Consider the following 13,713-nt stretch of genomic DNA (forward strand, 5'->3'; position numbering starts at 1 on the left):
TGGAATTCTGATAATCTTCCCAGATCCTCCTGAATCCCAGCTCTTTGCTGGAGAGCCAACCTGAAGGTGAGAAGCAAGAAAATGCAAGGAGGTGAATGACTGTGACCCAGGGAACAAAGTTCAAAGGATTTCAAGAACATTTTTAGCTTCTGTAGCAGATCTTTACTTTCCAGAATCTTTATGGTAGAAAGAATGGTGCTGCCCTGGGAGGTGGTGGAGTCACAGTCCCTGGAAGTGTTCAAGAACTGTGTGGATGTGGCACAGTAGGATGTGATTGGTGGGCATGGTAGGGATGGGCTGACATTTGGTCTAGCTGGTCTTAGAGGTCTTTTCCAATCTCAGTGATTTATGATTCAGTGTAACACCCCACAAAATCCCTGTCTGGCACTGTTCGAAACATAAGGGAACCAATCCCAAGGATGGTGCTGAACATCTGAGCTAACATGCTCGGAATCCAGGATCGATGCCATGCTTCCTTGACCAAAGCAGCAACTGGAGAGACAGCCTCAAGCCTTATGGAATGGGACAATCTCTCCCACCAAGAGAGACCCCAGCTTCCAAACGAAATGATGTCAATGGTCCACTGGATGCAGAATCAAAGAAGCCACCAAACTTGTGGCATCTACAGGGAGAATGAGTCTATGCTTAACTCCAGCAAGGTAGCAAGTGGTAGAGTTTGGGGTTTCCTCCATGTCTCCAGAGTCTAGGTGAGCAGAAGGATGTCTGATTCTCCAACTCCCAACTGTGGCAAGAACAAGAGCAAGCCAGGAAGGTTCTTCAGTAACCCACAGGGCTCTGAATCACTGTTGGCCCCACTGCTCTCCTTCTCCACCAGGGACAGGAGCTCTTACATCCCTGCCTTGATGTATGAGACCTTTTTTGAATTCTCTTCCATCCATGATTCATCTCTTTCCTTTTGCTATGAAAACAGACACAGGAGAGCAAGCTGTGGCAGAACATACCTCTACAACAGTGGGAAGAGGTGTGATGCTTCTGTTCAGCTGAGGCAAAAAGACAAAGACACAAAAGAGGAGAGGGGAGAAGAGGAGAGAGGAGAAGAGGGAAGGAGAGGAGAAGAGAGAGGAGAGGAGAGGGGAGAAAGGAGAGGAGAGGAGAGGAGAAGAGAGGAGAGGAGAGGAGAGGAGAGGAGAGGAGAGGAGAGGAGAGGAGAGGAGAGGAGAGGAGAGGAGAGGAGAGGAGAGGAGAGGAGAGGAGAGGAGAGGAGAGGAGAGGAGAGGAGAGGAGAGGAGAGGAGAGGAGAGGAGAGGAGAGGAGAGGAGAGGAGAGGAGAGGAGAGGAGAGATCTCTTGTCTCAGGAATCACTGGGCTGGCATGGCTTCATCAATTTAAGGCTTCCTTACGACTGGATTTGGGAAGTTCTCATATAGCAGGTTTCATTCCCTTAGTTTAAGCTTGCGTTACTGTGTGGGTGAGGTGCTCCAAGTATTGGGTAGCCCATAAAAAGAGTCAGTCTTTTGCAGATGAAGGATCTAACAGTGAAGGGAGTTAGTTCACCAGCTGGAGACCTTCCTAAGCCACCGATTTCCTGTGTTACATTGGAGAAATCTATTATTTGTGCTTCAGTCCTCAGTATGCAAAAGTCGGAGGGTGCTACTTCATGCAAAAGACATGTCAGGAGGGCAACAGGCAGAGCTGAGGTGGGAAGGGGATCTGTCCTGCTGTTGTAGGTGTTTCTGCATCCAGGCTGGGTGCATGAAGCATCATCGCAGGAGCAGGACCCAGCTCAGTAGGATCTTAATGTGAAGGCCATGTTGGTGGGACATCAAGGACAACATCCACTGAGTTTGCTGAGGAGGAATGTTGCTGGATGATTGCACCCATGGGAAGGGAAGACTAAGAGGTGAGAGTCTGTCTACAGGAAAGAAGTGAAGAGAAACACAGATAATAGTTTGGAGATGGAAGGAAAGGTCAGAGGATGTCCACTGGGAGATTTTGGTGTATGCTCTCAGCCACTGGTGGGTGAGGGACCCCAAAAACCTGGCATGGTTGCACCCCAGCAAGCTTCCCATCTGGGAGACAGGGCCAGCTTTTGTCCTGTGCCCAGCCTGGGGGCACAGCACTGGTATTGTCCCAGGACTGCCTGGGAAAATGGGAGGGGTTCCCCATGAAACCTTTCCATAGAGCAAAACAGCGTCAGAGCTGGGAATGGGGGGGTCAGGGCAGACACCAGAAAAAACACACACACAACGGGCAAACAATACCGGCAGTGTGCTGAGGGAAAGGGAGACCCATGAATTGGGAGTTTGATAAGGATTTTCTCCCGCGCGCACCCGCTCTCTCAACAGCCCCTTCAGTTTTCCTGGCACCCCCCTCCTTCCCCTTGCCTGCTTGCTTGTTTGGGCCTCAAACAGTGCGCTGCCTTTGTTCGGGATACAGGTGAACGGCCATCATGTGATTCACGCACACGCGCGCGCGCACATAAAAAGGTTTTTCAGAGAGCCCAGCTCGTCTCAGACCCGAGGATGGGAGAGGAGACCCGGGCTGGGAGCAGCAGGGAGAGCACCCTGTCTCATGGAGGTGGGTCTTGGGGTCAGGGTGGGGGTCCAGGGGTCTTGTCCTTCCTACCGTCTGTGGGCATGGATTGGCATCTGGTGTGGAGTAGACAGGGGGGGCTGAAGCTGAGTACTCATCCCTCCCCAGCTTCTATGTGGGATGAGCATCCTGACTGGCATGGAGGTGAGGAGAGAGGCAGGTGGTGAGGAAGAGGAGGATGGAGAGTGGAGGATGGAGGGCTGAAGACAGGAGCATGGAAGATGGAGGATGGGGAATGGAGGATGGAAGATGGGTGGAGGGTGGGGAATGGAAGATATAAGATGGAGAATGGAAGGTGGAGGGTGGAGAATGGAGGAAACCCCCCTGCTGGAAATGTGTGTCTTCAGCCCCTCGAAGCCATGTTATAGGGAGATCTAAATGTATTTACTCTATCCCCTCACTCAGGAGGGAAAAACAAAGGAGAGAAGGACCAGGCAATCTGATGGTGGGAAGACTGAGGATGTGGGGGGTGGTTGGCACCTGCTGGAAATCCCCCTGCCCCAGCCAAAAATAGTGAGCACTGCACGTCTCCTTTGATGTGGAAGTGTCATGAGGCCCTCTCACACCTCATCACCACGACCATGAAATAGATGGGAAGCCACATGGCTCAGTTCTGTGGTAAAGTAGAGGCTAGGAAGGGCAAAGTTTGGGCAGTACAAGACCATCTGAGACATCCAGAGAGGAAGGCATGAGAACAGAAAAAAATGGCAAGGTTTCAACTGGTTACTCTTCTAATTCAAAGGTTGCCTGAGTGTGATGCTCAAGGGAAAAGCAGAGAGGAGCAAAGACAGAGGCCAACACTTCATGATGATGCTCAGAAAATATATGGGTCTGTGGCTGGCCTCACTCGTGAGACATCATGGGACTTGATTTATGGCAGCCTGGATGAGATCAGGACCTTATTTTTGCTGGGGCTCCCAACGCCAGCCTCATCTCTGCCACTTCCTTGTGCCTCGCTCTCAAATGCCTCCCTGACCTAATGTCACCGAGCAACCAGCATGAAAGTAGATCTGAAGGCCTTTCCATAAACAGGAGAAGCAAAGGGACCCTACATCCCTCGGAGCTGGGCATGGGAAACACAGCTGGGTTCTGGTCATCATCACACCTCATAGGTTTTGGCTGAAGCTCCCAATACTGAACCTAGACATTCCCGGGTGACTCTTGGCTCTCCCCATCAAGAGACTCAGTGGGGCAGCCCAAAGAAGAAGGAGATGGCACAGGTGACACAGAAAAATCAGAGAGCTGCCTGCAACCCACTCTGTGTTTAGCAGCACTGTACCAGGAGGCACATCCATGCGGCTGCAAGATAGTTAGCTGTGTTCCCCACACCACTGGGGTGCCAAAGGAACACAGAATTGATCATTGCATGGTGGGGTTGTTTTTTTGCTTCCTCTCTTAGATCTAGTGTCCTGTATGGGTGGTGGCTGCCTTCGTCGAGGTTGTTGACAAGGGGTGGGTAATGCCAATGGAATGTGGCCCTATTTTTCATCACCCCAAGACAAGAGTTCTAGGGAAACTTTTCCTAAATCTCAACCTTGGGGGTGCAGGAACCCTCTTGGAAAACAGAGAGGGCAAGCACCTCAGACCATCGCAAGGATCCCAGGCAGCTCCTGGCCCAACATCTGATCCATTCCTTCATGAGTGTGGGGAGAACTGATAATGGTAATACTATGCAAGTCCTCATTGTCCCTGAGACAATTTCCTACATTACCAGGGCCTGGGAAGATCAAAGAATAGCAAGGCCTGGCAGGTCTGTCTGCTACCTGCTTTGATGGGTGGCAGACTGTTAACCCCCTCACCTCCTAACCAAGAAGCCAGGTGTAATTCCAAAAAGCAAATCCCAAAAAGCAAGTACTGAAGGAATGAGGAGATGGGGGAGAAAGTTTCATGTTAGGTGGAGTCTTCCATGTTCAGAGTGATACAACAGATGCAACTGAGTGCTCTTTGACTGTATGACCAAGGAGGGATGCCCAGGGGGAAAGAGAAGAAATGAGTACTCCTAAATATGTGTGGGCAGAATGACCAGAAAAGAAGACTCTCTCATGGGGTCTTTTGGTTGTAACAGTGCTGGGTGACCCTGATGGACTCAGTGAGTGGAGGCCAAGGTAACTCTGGGAAGACTTTCAGCTCCAACAACCCAGTGGCAGCAGGGAGGCTCTTGGGGAGCCGGGGGAAGGGTTAAATCAGGAAGGCTTCAGCCCGCTGCCTTGGCCCCTGTAATTCCTCCAGAGAGTAGGACTGGGAGAACAAGGAGCCCATTCTGTTCGCAGGAATTAATAGCAAGGAGTCATCTGGGGTGTCATTCAAGCCCTGATCAGCTCCCGGAGGAATGTGAGGGAGAGCGAGCGACGGAGCACGGCCCCAGGCCGAGGCACCAAAGCTAGGGCAGGCGCATTTGGGCTGGTAACCAGAGCTACCAGCCGGCATTTGAGTGGCAGGACCCCAACCTTTGCATCCCCTCTGCCCCATGAGCCCATACACAAATGGCTCCCACCAGCTCCTAATTTGGGGACTGGTTTCCAGTTCTTTTGTCCCTTGTTCCCCATCCATTTCATGAGAGGGAAGATGTCTAGGCTCACCAGCACCATTTTATCCCCTGCACCAAGCCATCAGAAGGGATGGGTTTTGTCTCTCTAAGCAAGCTTGGTCAGTCAGAGGGTCTCCAAGGAGCCCATAAACACCTCTGGGGATGTGGGTAGCTCAGCGGACTGTAGAATCCGCTTTGCCACCACATCAGTTCTCTCAAAGTGAGCGTGGTCACTGCAACAAAAGACCAAGCCTGCAAATTAGCATGTCCATGTTTCATTGTTTTGATCTGCTGTCACAAAGACAGGCTTGAAAGCATGACATGGTGACAGTGCAAAATTGCCTGTGATAGAAACCTGCTTCCACAAGGCAAGGAGATACTTTGGTCACCTATATCCTGGCCTGAGAATGGAATCTCAAAGTAGCCAACCTGACACCTCTCTGCCCAGCTGTGGCTGCACTGCAAGTTCACACCTGCTGACATAAGGTGTCTGAAGGGCCACCGTATGGCTGATGGGGTCTGCGGGGCAATCCTTCAGGCCAATCCTAGATGCACACATAGCTGCAGGACTAAACATGAGTTCAGCTCACCAGCACAGCACTGAGCACAGGTTGGGTAGAAGATGACTCATGTGAAATGGGAACAGAGCTGCACTGGGGTGCTCAAGTTGCTTTTACTGACACAGAGCTGGTAGCCAAAATGTATCTCACTAAAACTTTCCTTCCTTCCTTCCCATGTGCCTCAGGTTGCTGTGAAAATGGATTTAAGCACTAACACAGCATCTCAGCATCCCACAAGAGATATGCGGTGCCTCTGGGAAGGACTCCTCAGCCCCCTCTCCATCCCCGTGCCACCAGTGCCACAATAAGCAGCCCTTGTCGTAGAGGGGTTAATAAATGATGCAAGAAAGGAGCCCTTTAATGCACAGTGACCTCTGGCCTTTCATAAATCACAGTGTTGGTCTGCGAGTGCGCGGGGGGCACAAGGCAGTGAGGGGAGAGGATGGGAGGGGGTCCATGCAGCTGCACCACGGAGTTGACATTGTTCCCACCATCACTAAAGTGCAACAAATCCCTCTATTGTGTTCCTGGTTTATCTGGTTCCTCTTGTTTATTAGCAGAGGTTGTTTGGCGCTGGCTCCAGCCCTGGGCGGGTGGAAAGAGTGCTGGCACGCACCAGAGGAGGGGAGGGAGGGAGTGGGGGGGACCGGGACTGGAGGACGAGAGCAGCTCATCAATGGCTGTATTGTCCCATCTTTTTTGTTGCTCCTGTAATGATATGTTCGAAAAAAAAGGGGATTAAATTAAAAAAAAAAAAAGAGAGAGAGAGAGAGAAGAGAAAAAAGAGAGAGAGAAAGAAAAAGAGAGGGAGGCCGGGGGAGACGAGAGAGGGAAAAAAAAAGATGAACTACACAGAAAGACGGGGTAGGAATGGCCGGTCTGGTCTTGCAGCGGATGCTGCTGCAGCTGGGGAGGATGGGTTGGGATGGAGCTGCGACGGGGCCACTCTGTGCCTTTATGCTGCTTAATCACACTGGGAGCCATCAGTCCCAGTGGCTGGGGCTGTGCCCACCCTTGCCAACTCTATTCACTGGGGCTGTGAGGGTGAGGGAAGCAGGAGAAGGGCTGTTCTCTGTGTTCCTTGAGATTGAACCTGCTTTTGTCACCCTGACTAAACAAGATGACAAAACCACTGCAGCCACCAAGGCTTTGCACATCTTTACTTTGCTTGTTGCTACCTGTGGAAATGAGCTGATGCAAACACTGCTGAGAAGGGCACAGAGAAAACCCCACTGTAAATAGCTGTGCTGTAGTGAGTGAAATTTATTGAGATGAGAGAAATTTTTCCTGGGGTGCTTGAGGATGTGTTTAGTTCATCTCAGGTCACTACCCAGCTGGTTTTATCCCAACCACGGTGACACTGGTTGGGTGAGATATCTCAACCACATTCCTGCTGCAATGATTCACAGAATTACAGAATAATTTAGGTTGGAAAAGACCTCTAAGATCACCTGGTCCAACCATCAGCCCACCCCCACCATGCCCACTGACCACGTCCTTCAGTGCCACATCCACACGTTCTGGAACACCTCCAGGGACGGTGACTGCACCACCTGTCTGGGCAGCCTGTGCCACTGCAGCACTGCTCTTCAGAAGAAATTTTCCCTAACACCCAGCCTGAACCTCCCCCAGTGCAACATGAGGCCATTACCTCTCATCCTATCATTATTACCTGGGAGCCACACTCTGCTTTTGGGTCATTGTAGAGGGTGATAAGGTCTCTCCTAAGCTCCTCTTCTCCAGACTGAACAACCTCTATAGGGCCATCCTACCCTCAGACAGATGAACACTTCCTCCCAGTGTTGTATCATCTGCAGACTTACTGAGAGAGCATTTAATCCCCTCATCCATATAATCAGTATAGACATTGATGGTACACCATCCCAGAGGTGTCACTTATGGGAACAGTGGTCCAGACATGCAGGAGCTCTGCTGTAAGGGGCTCTCAGCATCTCAGGAAGGTGCAAGGGGATCCAAGTCACAATATTATTCTCCTATGCCCAGGTCTGAGTACCAGCCAAGCATCCTGTGCTGACGAAACCTTGCCTTCCTTCAACTCTGTCTGCCACTACACAATTACCACTAATGAAACTCCTACCAGGAAAGCTGGGTGAATGATGGAAGGTCTGGTTCAGAAGATGAGATGGAAGAAAAAATATGGACAAAATCACTGTGGTTCAGCCAAGAAAGACTTTATTATTATTATTATTATTATTAAAGTAGCATAAGTCAGAGATTGAAACATTCTACTAAATCTGAAATAGCATGTTTTACTTTGTGGTTATTATCTTGTATTTGACCTCTTATCTTTCAGCCTGGGTCAAGACCATGCTGGTTTGAAATGAAAAGTCAGAAATTCTCTTTCAAAATGTCCATTCACAACATTCTGGCATTTAGAAAAGAGAATAATTCAGAAAGACTGCCTTGAAATGAAATGTTTTGATATTTTAAACATCCCCCACCCACTCTTGCTGTCCAGATAAAACTGCTGGTTGAATTATAACTGAGTCTGCATCTTTCATTCGCCTGACTTTCTCATTTTTGGCCAACTGTTTGCCACTAAGCTCTTGTCATTCCCACCCTCAGATGATGCCACATCCCTGGGAAGCCTTAGGGTCTACACAAAGTGCTGGACTGTGTCTGGATTCATGGCATCTCCAAGTCTCATTTTGCAGCAAGTGATGTGGGGACCAGTGGCAGGCCTGCCATCGAGCTGTGCCATTCCCTGCCTGCATATCATGAGGCCCAATGCTGACATAGCTGTAGCTTTGTGGCCTTAAGAACTGAGGCTTAAACTCATGTGACTTGGATAAGAGGAGGCTCTGGGGAGACCTTATCACTCTTTACAATTACCAGAAAGGTGGTTGTAGCAAAGTGAGGGTCAGCCTCTTCTCTCAGGTAATAGTGATAGGATGAGAGGACTCAGCTGGCATCAGGAAAGGTTCTTGTTGGATGTTAGGAACAATTTATTCTCCAAAAGAGCGGTGCTGCAGTGGCACAGGGTGCCCAGGGAGGTGGTGCAGTCACCATCCCTGGAGGTGTTCCAGAACCGTGTGGATGTGGCACTGAGGGACGTGGGCAGTGGGCATGGTGGGGATGGGCTGGCAGTTGAACTGTATGACCTTAAGAGGTCTTTTCCAACCTTAATCTTAACCTTCTGTGATTCTATGATTTTCACTCCCCTCTTCCCCTGTCTATACAGCAAGTGGTAGAGTGAGCCACCCCAATAGCCAAGCAGAGATGAGCTAGATAACAACAACAGGATCGTAGAGATGTCATCAGCTTCCCTAGCACTCATTTCAAGAATGATTCAGCTCCTCACCTCCTCCTCCACTCATCACACTCCCCTGCCCCTGCTAAGTCCAATCTGCTTCCCCATTACAGGAATCCTCCTCAGACCCAGTGCTGTCTTCCCCTAGTCAAATGCTGTACATATCCAGCAGGTACCTCCATAGGATGACACAGTATCATCTGAATCACTTTTGTGTACCCTCTCTCTTGAATGAATAATTCCCATCAACAGCTGGTATCATTATATGTTCATATAGTACATCTATCCCATCCAGTGGGAGAAGATTTGTAGGACTTCTAGATTACCAACTTGAAGAGTGGGTCACACAACAGATGCTCCCAAGAGCATTCAGTGGGCAGCAATGAGACATAACCAGACTGCCTCAGACTGTGCTTGCAAAGCACTGTAGTTTTCAGCAGGGAGCACTTTTCATTCCATATGGATAACAGAAGAGCAAATACATTTTCATCGCAGACACAGAGAGGAAACCTTCAGCCCAGAAAGGGTGAGAGATCCTCCTTGGACATTTAGTTCTCAACTATGCTGGCAGTGGGCCTGACTCTGGTTTCAGTGGCACCCCTTGAGGCAGGGACAGGATTGTCACAGTCTGAGCTCACTCCAGTTTCTTTGTCCCTGTAGTGCTATTCCCACAGAGCATGCCCCACTTTTTCAAAGATTTGATCCCATTCACAAGTCTTCTGTTGCTCTCCAAGGAGAAAACAGACAGCAGGCTCCTTTGAGAGCTCAGAAATTCTCTAGGGAATCTGGGCACCCAAGTGAACATGTCCTAACCTTTAGTAGATGCGGTTATTGATAGATGCTGCCTGGAGAAATTCAGCGTGCTCTTGATTCTGAGTCCATAGAACTGGCAGAGTTGTTGGGAAAATCACCATTGAGTTTTGCCCTCCAAACCAAGGGAAGTTCAGGGAATTCACTTGTCCACCAGCAATGGTGTGTGAATTTCTAATGGAGTACCAGCATTAGGGTGGAAACTCACAGCAGGCCCAGATGAAGTGTGGGTATATTTGGAACATTTTATAGCCAAGCATCAGCATAGAAGCACTCCAGAGAGGAATGTGAGCTCCAAAGTGAGTTGTACCCTGCATGTTTTTCTCAGAAGAGAGAAAATCATCCAGTCACCCCCAGGACAAGGTGGTGACAAGAGGAGCATGGCACTGGTGCGGAGCATCCCAGTCCAGATGGCACAGCTGAACCTGCTTGGGGTCAGGATGCCCCGACACTGCTGGCTCTTGCTGTCTCATGTCCCCTTTCCTTTCCAGCCCCATGGGGACTCTCCTCTGGCCACCAACGTGGCCTCTCCATTGGGATGCCCTCACTCACTTGTGCCTCAATTGAAGCATGAGAATTTCTCCCTTGTTTGTACAATCATCTTGCTTTTCCCCCCTCCCCAGACATCAGAATCCTCCTTCCCTGCCTCCCTCCTCCTCCTCCTCCTTCCCGCCGCCTCCCCCTTCTCTCCCTGGAACTTCCCTGCAGCTGCAGAGCTGGCCAGACAATCGGGTGTTTTAGAGAAATACATTTTTGGGCTAATTTGCCATGCATAAGTGTTTCTCTTACCCTTTAAAGGCAGGGAACAAAGAGCACATTCTCCACAAGCTCTGCCCTGTTGTGAGCAGCCCTGCAGCTGTACAGCGCTGTGCTACCCTCCGCTCTCCTGCTCCACTCTCTGCTTGCTCTATAAGGCAGTGGGGCTGTGCTTCTCCCCAGGACCACACTGTCTCCTATCCATCACTACACATTTCTTCCTGTGTTCTTTTAAAAAGCAGAGCCCAAACAAGCGGGGATGGGAGGGATTTGATAGCACTGTCACCCCACATAGACTGACTTGTCAGAATATCCAGGTACCACATTTTATGCTGAGACATTTGGTAAGATTACTTGGAAATAGTCTGAATTTTCTTTTATTTGGGGCTCAATCCTGCCTTCAAGTTAAGTATTAATTTTACCACTTGACTGTTAACACTGTGGAGGTGCACTTCAAATGCCTATAATAGACTATACCAAAATTTGCAGTTGATAAACTCTAGCCATTGGAAAAGAAGCCATGTGTTGAGTTTTCATGTCCTCACTCCAAACACTCGTGGTCAACTGTGTTTGAGGAATTTTCCTTTATGCAGCTAGAATGTTGAGTGATGAATGGATTTTACCTGATGGGCCAGCTCATGCAGGAGATGCAGATGTTCTGGTGTGCATTGGTCATAAGCGTGCAAGGATGAGGTAGGAGAAGATGGCCTGGAGAAGCTGGCCACTGAGAAACTAAAGGGTTTTGTCTGCTTTTGGGGGATCCTGATTCAGAACTTGGTGAATAGTCTTTTTCCTAACCATGGTGGGCTGGTCCAGCAAATGGCTTCCCAGCGAGGTAACTCTCCCCATTTCATCAGATCTGTACCCAGACAAACTCTTCCCATCAGTTCACCCCAATCCATCATAAAAACTCTTAATTCAGCCAAAACCAGTCCTATGTCCTATTTTCAGCACCAAATTCAACACTGCCTCCAGCAGCTAGCCCAGCCAAGTCTAGCCTACCCACACCATGACTGTCACAAGATGCCATCTCAAGCCTACATCAGTCTTGTGTTCAGATCATGTAAGCATAACTCAACTAGATCAAACCCAGTGTAAATTGGCCTAAGCCAGCCAGACATGGGCCATTCTGGCCAAAGTCAAGTCACAGTCTGTTGAGGATCTAACTTGTCCAACTGCACTTAAAGTCTAACCTAACAAGAATTTGAGCCAGAACGTGCCCGCTTCAAGGCAACAGAAGGTCAGTTCTGAGACAGTTTAGAAGTGTTTTCATTCAGAAATGTCTAGACTTTATGTCAAGTACAGAGGTCATAATAGTTTTAAATGCTTCATCTTGTTGCACTTCTACTCAAACAGCTTAACTGCACTAGTTTTCCTGAAATTTCTTTCACATTACACTGATACTGACCTACTTATTCTTACGTCCTCTCCCACATTCTGGTATTTGTTGTTTTGCCTCCAGCAGATCCTCTTGACTCAAACCTGGATGAGTACACAGAAAGATAGGGACTTCGCTCCAAAATTCTCCCATCTATTTTAAGGATAGATGGAAAAAAAAGAAGGACAGATGGAAAAAGAGCGAAGAGGAGGGGAGGAAAGGGAAGGGAAGGGAAGGGAAGGGAAGGGAAGGGAAGGGAAGGGAAGGGAAGGGAAGGGAAGGGAAGGGAAGGGAAGGGAAGGGAAGGGAAGGGAAGGGAAGGGAAGGGAAGGGAAGGGAAGGGAAGGGAAGGGAAGGGAAGGGAAGGGAAGGGAAGGGAAGGGAAGGGAAGGGAAGACTGCAGTCAGCAGAAATGCACCTGGGGAAGTATATGAAGCAGAAAAAGGTGAAGGACTTACGGGCTAGAGACAAAGATCCTCAGCTTCTTAGCTAGCATAGACCTGCTTGGCATAAATGATAGGTGGACTAATGTACAATAGAAGACAGTGTAGCTGCCAACACTGCACAAAGCTTCTCTTGACATAGCCCACTACATTCCTCATTTCCTTCCTGACTCCCTGAACTCTTTGCACTTAGCAAGGTCATTAGCCATACTCCATAGGAACTTAGCTACATCATGAGCTCATTAGGGGAGACAAGACTCAAAGATATGCATTTAGTGTTTGTGTGGTCGCTCCTATTCTACACAGATCAAGACCTGCACTTAGCTTGGCCAGGGTCTTGGTTGCTGTGAATGAGTTGTGAATGAGGGAGCAGTGGAGGCTGGACAGATTTGACATTCAATTTTCTTAGTTTTCCACTTGCACTTAAAACTTGGTCTTACAGAACTCATTCTTAGAATCATAGAGTCATAGAATCATAGAGTCATAGAATGATAGAATGATAGAATGATAGAATCATAGAGTCATAGAATCATAGAGTCATAGAATCATAGAATGATAGAATCATAGAGTCATAGAATCATAGTATCATAGAATGGCTTGGGTTGGAAGGCACCTTAAGGATCATTCAGTTCCAACCCCCTGCCATGGGAAGGGTTGCCATCCACTAAATCAGGCACTAGATCAGGTTGACCTTCCTACCTTAGAAGAGACCCCAGTACGTGCCTGTAAGGTATTGAAATGGTTGTTAGTGCCAAGAGAGTAATTTCCTGCAAGACTCAGAACTGCAATAGTGAAAATCCTGTTGAGCAATGGGTTTAATCATATTTAGTATCCCCTCTGGGGAAATTTCCTTCAGTCTATCTTGAGACTGAACTCGAGGATTTCTCTGGTAGGGCTCCAGGGGACATCGCACAGCACAGGTGGCCTGAGCAGCACAGGTAGGTTGGATGCCAAGACCAGGTGCCAACACAAATATCCCAAGGCACAGGATGAGTTTAGTGGGAGCAAAACTCAACTCCAGCCTTTGTGGTTACCATCCCAGTAAGACAGAGAGAGACATAGAAAGGAGGCAAAAGGGAGGGAGAAGGTCAGGGAGTGGGGGAGTGCCAGGAGACTGCAGAGTCCTGTGGCTGTATGAATTTCCTAGTTGTTTTCAAAGCACTGCTCAAACACAGGCGCACGAGTCCCATGTGATCGGTAATTTACGAAAGCACAGGCGTAATGTTGTGTGCATCTCACATCCGCTCTGCAGCCCACCTGACTGCGGGCTCAGGGGGCACCCACAGCATCTACCCCATCAGTGCCCAGGGGGATGGCTGACCCATGGCTGGACACTGCTCCCCTTCTGTATTCATTTCCAAACCGTTCTTTTCTTCCCTTTGCTTAGCTCCATGGGATGAGGCTCCAGAAGCAGG

General features: G+C 49.0%; 1 long non-coding RNA gene across 2 annotated transcripts; it reads left to right on the top strand.

The window, feature by feature from the left end:
* The first annotated feature begins 2,468 nt into the window (after positions 1-2,468).
* On the top strand, positions 2,469-6,001 carry LOC116653473 (uncharacterized). 2 transcript variants are annotated; one of them, XR_014935836.1, is made up of 3 exons: positions 2,469-2,538; positions 3,296-3,773; positions 5,826-6,001. It is a non-coding gene; the product is annotated as an uncharacterized LOC116653473 (long non-coding RNA). The 2 variants fall into 2 exon arrangements; XR_014935834.1 differs by lacking the exon at positions 3,296-3,773.
* Positions 6,002-13,713: the final 7,712 nt, after the last annotated feature.

This window comes from Coturnix japonica, chromosome 1 (assembly GCF_054131305.1).
Source record: "Coturnix japonica strain WE chromosome 1, WE-NBRP24, whole genome shotgun sequence".
Taxonomy (NCBI): domain Eukaryota; kingdom Metazoa; phylum Chordata; class Aves; order Galliformes; family Phasianidae; genus Coturnix; species Coturnix japonica.